General features: G+C 48.6%; 1 pseudogene; it reads right to left on the minus strand.

Annotated features, from left to right (window-relative positions):
* Nucleotides 1-5,764: 5,764 nt before the first annotated feature.
* On the minus strand, nucleotides 5,765-6,604 carry LOC110107540 (annotated as a pseudogene).
* Nucleotides 6,605-6,610: the final 6 nt, after the last annotated feature.

Genomic DNA, 6,610 nt, shown 5'->3' on the forward strand with positions numbered 1-6,610 from the left:
GAAGATAGATTTCACATTCACAGCCGATATGTGATAACCTCTCTATAACAACTCATCTTAGGTAACAACAGATCCGCTGTTAGTTGGTATTCTGAGTACTAGTGCTTGAAAGTCCTCTTTTTCTAAGCGAGCTTCCGGCCCTACCTTACTCTACCTTGGGAGTCTCTCTTGGTCTTATCAATTTACACCCTACGGGCTTGGCTCCTTCAGGCAACTCTAAGAAACAAAACCTTATTCCATGGAGTTCCTATCCTCCTTAGCATCATACCACCTCGAGGAATCCTTCCCACCTATGGCTTGTGAAAATGTGACTGGGTCATCTACAAGTGTACCGTCCTCATAAGAAAAGGCAGGTCTCCTCTCGCTTTGCTCGAGTACTTCGTTCCTCTCCTGCGTATCTGAGCTGGAAGTGAAAAGTCATTGTTTGCTTAAAACAGACAGTTGACTGCACGGAAGGCACATTTATATTTATGTACCTTAGGGCAACCAGGCAGGCAGTGATGTATTGTCTGGTCAACCCGAACTTGGCGACCTCGACGTCATCACTAACCTGCGATGAAATTTCGTTTGGTATAGATCAGTCTATCAAAGAGCATAACCGTCGCTTAACCGCGATTTCTCGAACGAGTTAAGGTGAACCGGCCATACTATGATATGGACTGCTGCAATGTGTAAACAGTCATTGCGAACTGAAGCATTGAGTGCACACTGGCTAGTCTGACACTAACCTACGTTTGGATTCGTAGGAATAGAGTGGCAGAAGCGTTAGATCAACGACTTAGTTAATGACTAAGAGCCACACCTCTGCGGGATGACACCCGTGGTCCAGAAAACGGTTTCGAGTGAAACAGCTTCGAACCTAGGCTCAAACTTCATCTCATCCTCATTATAGGATCAATGAGTTTTCACCGGAGTAAGTGGGCCATAGATCTACGTTTATCGCTGTAGTACACCTCTCTTTAGTTAGGAGGTTACAGTGGGTAAGCTGCGGAGCGAAAGCGGGGTAGTCGGTAACGATGTAGATCGAAACCGATAGAGATAGAGTTCTCATCGGAAGCTGACAGCGTGGTATGTACTCCAATATTCTTGCTAGTGAAAGGCGTAAGCGCTAACAGCGCGGCCTTCACTGGCTTAGAATATTCTGATATGGTAACTCATTGCCTCATAGGTAATGCTTTTAGTTTAGTTAGTGGGTCAAGACATCTGGACGTTAGCTAGTGCGGTGAACCACACCAGCCGTACAGTAAAACTGATCCAGCCTTACTCCTTACTAACATATGATAGTCTGATAAGCTCTTCTAGTAGCAGGCCTCCTCCAAAAGAAAGAGGGGGGAATGCCCTTTAGCAAGGCGGGTCAGAATCTAAGCTCGTCAATGGCTTGGCTGTCCTGTTGTCTTTCTCTTTTCTCGTCTAGAATCATTCTTTTCTATCTTCGTATATCATAAGATCTGATTTTCTCTCTGGGAAAAGCCATTGCTTCTAATGGTAGCCAAGATCACAGAGTAGATCTCGCCCAAAGGTGCCTATGAATAGGCGGGTTGAAGCAACTTGCTACTTCTATTGCATTCAAGTCAGGCTTTTCTTTTTGACCCTGAAAGCCGTATGGAGCGCTTTCGCATCGTCGGCATGCTCTCCCTCTTTTTTTTTTTCTTTTTCTTTTTGTGCATTGTCTCTCTGTGTTGTAGTGTTGTACTCTGAGCTGTTGTTCTTAGCTGTACTGGGTTGTACTTTGTTGGTGCCACAGGAGATTGAAAAATGCCCCCTGTCTTTGAGAGTAGTTGTGAGTTGGTTGACTGTCTTTAGTAGCTTTTTCTTCATGCATTCATGATTATTCTAACTGCTTTCTGATATACTTTCATTTCCGGAAAGAAATGTTTCGTTGGGAGAGACCAGATGACTTGCCTCCGAGCGAGCCTAGTGAGGATGTCATCTGGGAGGCGATTGACAGACGGGATCGTCGGGGTACTGTTGACGTTCAGGACAGACTAGAGCAGCACCGGGACATGTTGCAGGGGCGAGACACTTTTCACAGTTTCTTTACTCGTTTTCCCCTACTTCCAGAGTGCTCAGAGGATTCTGTTGAGTTTGCGGACCCCGACAGGTGGGTTACCAGCCTTAGGTTGCAGTGCGGGGAGTACCACCCGCTCGAGAGTTCCATTGCGCAGATTGGTAGTGGCATTTGTGACATTTTGGAGCCAGCTGCAGACGTACTTGAGGCAGTCGGACAGTCCAGCCTCCTCAGCCACCGTCAGTTACAGTCTTCACCTTTGGAGTGGCCGAGAGATTCGACTTTTGGACAGATTCAGAGCCCGGTCAGCGGTTATGTTCACTGGGCCCGCTACGTTCTTCAGGTACACAGGGAGACTCTACAGAGAGCAGGGATTTACGAGGCAGTTTATGCCTCACTCTTTGACTACGGGCGTCTCCCTACTTCTTGGGCTCGTGGGTTGGTCGAGTTCTGGGATTCAGGCAGAGGTACCTGCTGGATCGGAGCAGAGGAGCTTACAGTTACTCTTTCAGACCTCCAGACAGTGTCAGGGCTACCAGTTTTTGGGCACCCTTTTGAGGAGTGCATTCCCCCAGATGAGCAGTTATTTCGACGGGTCCTTTCGGAGGATGGTGACAGGAGAGGGAGACTACTACTGCCAGACGCTTACCCTGTAGCATTGCAGCACTACCGACAGACCTACAGGGCTTCAGACTTGTCGAGACGTGCTAGGGCTTCCATGCCCGTGGATGTTTGGGTCCGCAGCTTTCTCCAGGAGGAGTACTTGTCTTTTGCTACGGCGTCGCTGCACGACCCCTTCGGCTTTGGTTTGCAGCGTGGTACTCCGTTGTCAGAGGAGACCGCTGAGCCTGTCTCTACGTCTGGTCACACTTTCCCAGGATTGCCCGGTGTTCACGAGGATTTGTTTTTGGTGGGATTTTTGGCTACGTGGCTCTGCACTTTTGTTTTTCCTCTCAGAGCAGGCTCCGTTAGATGCAGCATACTTTTGGCCGCCAGTCAGTTAGCACAGGGACAGAGACTTGCCTTAGCTCCAGCAACACTTGCCAGGATTTACAGGTCTCTACGTACTGCTTCTGAGGCTGCTTCCCTTGAGCTCCGAGACTTGACTTTACCGTGGCAGTACTTGTACGGGTGGATCCACTTGCACGTTCTTGGAGCTTTTACTTGCTTAGAGTGCCCGCCGTACTTTGCAGAGAGGGGGTTTCCTACTTTCAGTTGTCTCAGGCTTCTGCTACTTTTGAGTCAGAGAGGATCCGCCTCTTTTTCTTTGCCCCACACCTGGTTGCTGACAGGTTTTCCTTGGTTTACCAGCCGGATGTGGTTAGTTTACCGCCCGGGACAGTTGTTGTTGACGAGGTTGACCACAGGGGGAGGCGTACTTGACTCCGGAGGAGACAGAGTTTACCTGTTGCTGAGTACTTCATCAGCATACGCCCAGGGTGGTTGTGTTACCGTTCGGGTAACACTGTGACTTTGGAGGGCTACCAGCCCAACAGGGTGGCCAGGCAGTTCGGACTCTTTCAGGCCACAGCCTACGACGGTCGACCCCTAGTCCCAGGGGTTTCAGACACACGTCGCCTGGACACCGTTCCGTTAGAGAGTCGCCTCTACGCGGCGTCTTTTACTTGGTTTCACTTGTTGAGGCTTGGGACGGGCTCCAGCTTCTTCCTCGCCCCACCGTCCAGTTCTACCGGGGTCAGTTACACACGGCTGTCCTGGGTACGGGTGTCTTTTGGTCCAGCTTTGGAGTGAGCACTACCGAGCTAGCCTTCTGGGAGGCGTTGTGTCGAGAGGCAGAGTTCCACATCCGAGGACTGAGGTCCCTCTCAGTCTTGCGGACCAGGGTTACACTCCCACAGTTGCAGGAGAGGATTTCCAGGCACCGAGAGCTGGTCGACTCTGCTCACGACAGACTTGACGGCAGTGCGACAGCTTTGAGGAGACACCGTCAGGGCACCTTCAGCATCAGTCAGGAGTTTGACCGGATGACCACTAGGATGCAGAGCCTCTGGAGGGATATCAGGCAGACGATGTCCCAGAGATTTCACTTGGGGCAGGGACGCGACCGGCGAGAGCGTCTTACTAGGAGAGAGGAGCAGCGCTACCAGGCTCTTCACCAGGAGATGGTTGCAGCCGAGTCCGCGCTGACACGAGCTCAGGAGGAGTTTCAGACTGCTCAGTCAGAGTTCCAGACTTTGGATGAGATTACTGGGCACATTTTCAAGTCTCGTCTCTACTGATACCTTCCAGTCCTCTCGTAGCCTGTACTCTTGTAGTGTTCTGAGTCTTTTTGTACCCTGTACTTCATGATTACATATATGAATGGAGAGATTTTGTTTTTTCTTTTTGACCAGGAAAGCCGGGTGTGGCGATCCGATCCCAGTTGATTTATCTCGACTTTACCAGCTCAAGTCTGACGAATGCCGTTTATGTTCCTGGTTCAAAAGAAAAGAGTCGCTTTCCTTCCTTCCCCATCTCTATTTGATACAGCTAGAGTTTTCACACAAACGCCTTGACTCGCCTATCCGAATCCTCTACTTTCCTTGGTCGTTCACCTGCCCGGTCTGGTGAACCTTACCCCCCTGGCTTGGACGAGTACAGTTCACTGATTTGAATCACTGAAACTAAAGCTCTGAGATCCGTAGTACTTCCACCTTCTTTTCTTACTCGTCACAGTACAGATCCCGCGCATCAAATGATTACTGACTTGAACTAGCACTTGCTGCTATTCACTCAGCAGACGATCAGGCGAGATGCTAATTGGAGAAGGACTAACCGGACCTGCCTTCCCGGAAAGCACGAGCATACAGATTCGAAGTGTTCGTTCGGAGATTCCAATATACCTTTTTCACTCGGGAAAGCAACTCTAGCCTATACTCTTTGTCTTGAATCACAGAGGAAGGACAAGAGCTCGGACAACAACTATCAAAACTGGAAATGCACCTGGAACCACACTGCTTTAGATGCTTGAGTACTCGTATCCGCTCCTTCTATCATTGGTGTGGTGGTATCGTATATAAGATCCCGGCTGCATTTAGGAGTTCTCTTTTCCTCTCACTATCAATTTCATACATAATATAGATGATATCCTAGCATAGAAAATAGATCAAAAGAGCGGACATGATCAATAGTAGAAGAAGTATACAGGAAAGAGAGAAGGCAGAATTGGACAAATAGCAGCTTTTCCGGTCTCAGATGCGGTAACACCCATTACCGGTGTTAGCATGTTAGCACTTTTCCTCTTTTCTCGCACGAGGCAAGCAAGGCCTGGAAGAGTGAATCTTCGAACAGGAGGAAGGACTTCGTACCGTACCAGGGCTGGAATCCAAGTGGAAATTCCAAGGTTTCTCTTTCAAAGTGCTTCATCGAACGTTGCAGGACATTCGCATCGACCGTCTAAACCAGACATGAAATAGGAATTCACCCTATTTTCTTCATGGGACCCCTGTCTGTCTTAATGTCGAACAGTCTCTCCAGATGTCTGCTTCCTTCAGACCGTACAACTGGTCGACTACTTCACCGACATCCTTAATAGATTGAGAATTGATAGGGGGACCGACCCTTACTGAAAATGAAAAACTTTGCTTTTTTCTAGTTTCTAAGGTTATTGTAGTCTGGGGGAGGCTTAGCTAGACTGACTCGATAGAGGTAAGGAAATTCATTACTAATATTGAACCAGTCTTCAAACTCATAGTTCTACGGAATTTGACCACCAAGACCGGGTGAATGAGAATGAGGCGATGGTCACTCAAGGCGGAGATGGATGAAAAAAGTCCTTTGATCGTCTTGAAAATGATTTGAAAGTGAAACTAGCCTAGCGCCTTATCTTCATCTTATGGTAGAGCTGATCCACTTTTGATTTTGAAAAAACAAGTGCTTCACAGCGCTGTAAAAGAACTGCTTTATAGACTAGAAACAGCGTACTATATAGACTCTATTGGAAACTTCTGACTTTCGGAAGGGAATGAAGGAGGTTGACATCTATCGCATTCAAGTCAGGCTTTTCTTTGAGAATAGAATTGTCTGTGTCAAATCGAGATTGGGTGGGTGTTCAGTCTACCGCGTTCAAGCTATCGAAAATCATGCATTGGATGGATGCCCGGGCATTGAGAAGGAAGGACGCTTTCAGAGGCGAAAGGCCATGGGGAGAGAGAGCGTCTGTGATCCATGGATCTCCGATCGGGAAACCGTATCCAAGCTCCGTGGCTAGTCTGCGCTCTTTGGACTTTTCAAACTTAGCGAACTGAAACATCTGAGTAGCTAAAGGAAGGAAAATCAAAAGAGAAACCGTTAGTAGCGGCGAGCGAGAGCGGAACAAGGCACGTAGTGAAAGAGAAGCGGTTTCATTCGATTTGTTGTGGATTGGATGATGGAAAAACCAGCAAGCAGCAAGCGGGGGAGAGTCAAGTTGCCGTAGCGCGCCCGGATGACTTGTACAAAGTCAGCAACCGTTTTGGGGCGCAAGCGTAGGCAACACAGTACTGACGGGGTGGGGCGCGCAGTGAACTGGTTTTCTGAAAAGGTTGGAAGATCTGGCCAAAGAAGGTGATAGCCCTGTTCATTCGTTCCCATGGTTCGATCCTTCCCAGTCAAACGCGGCGT

The sequence above is a fragment of the Dendrobium catenatum genome, unplaced genomic scaffold (genome assembly GCF_001605985.2).
Source record: "Dendrobium catenatum unplaced genomic scaffold, ASM160598v2 original_scaffold_93743, whole genome shotgun sequence".
Classification (NCBI taxonomy): domain Eukaryota; kingdom Viridiplantae; phylum Streptophyta; class Magnoliopsida; order Asparagales; family Orchidaceae; genus Dendrobium; species Dendrobium catenatum.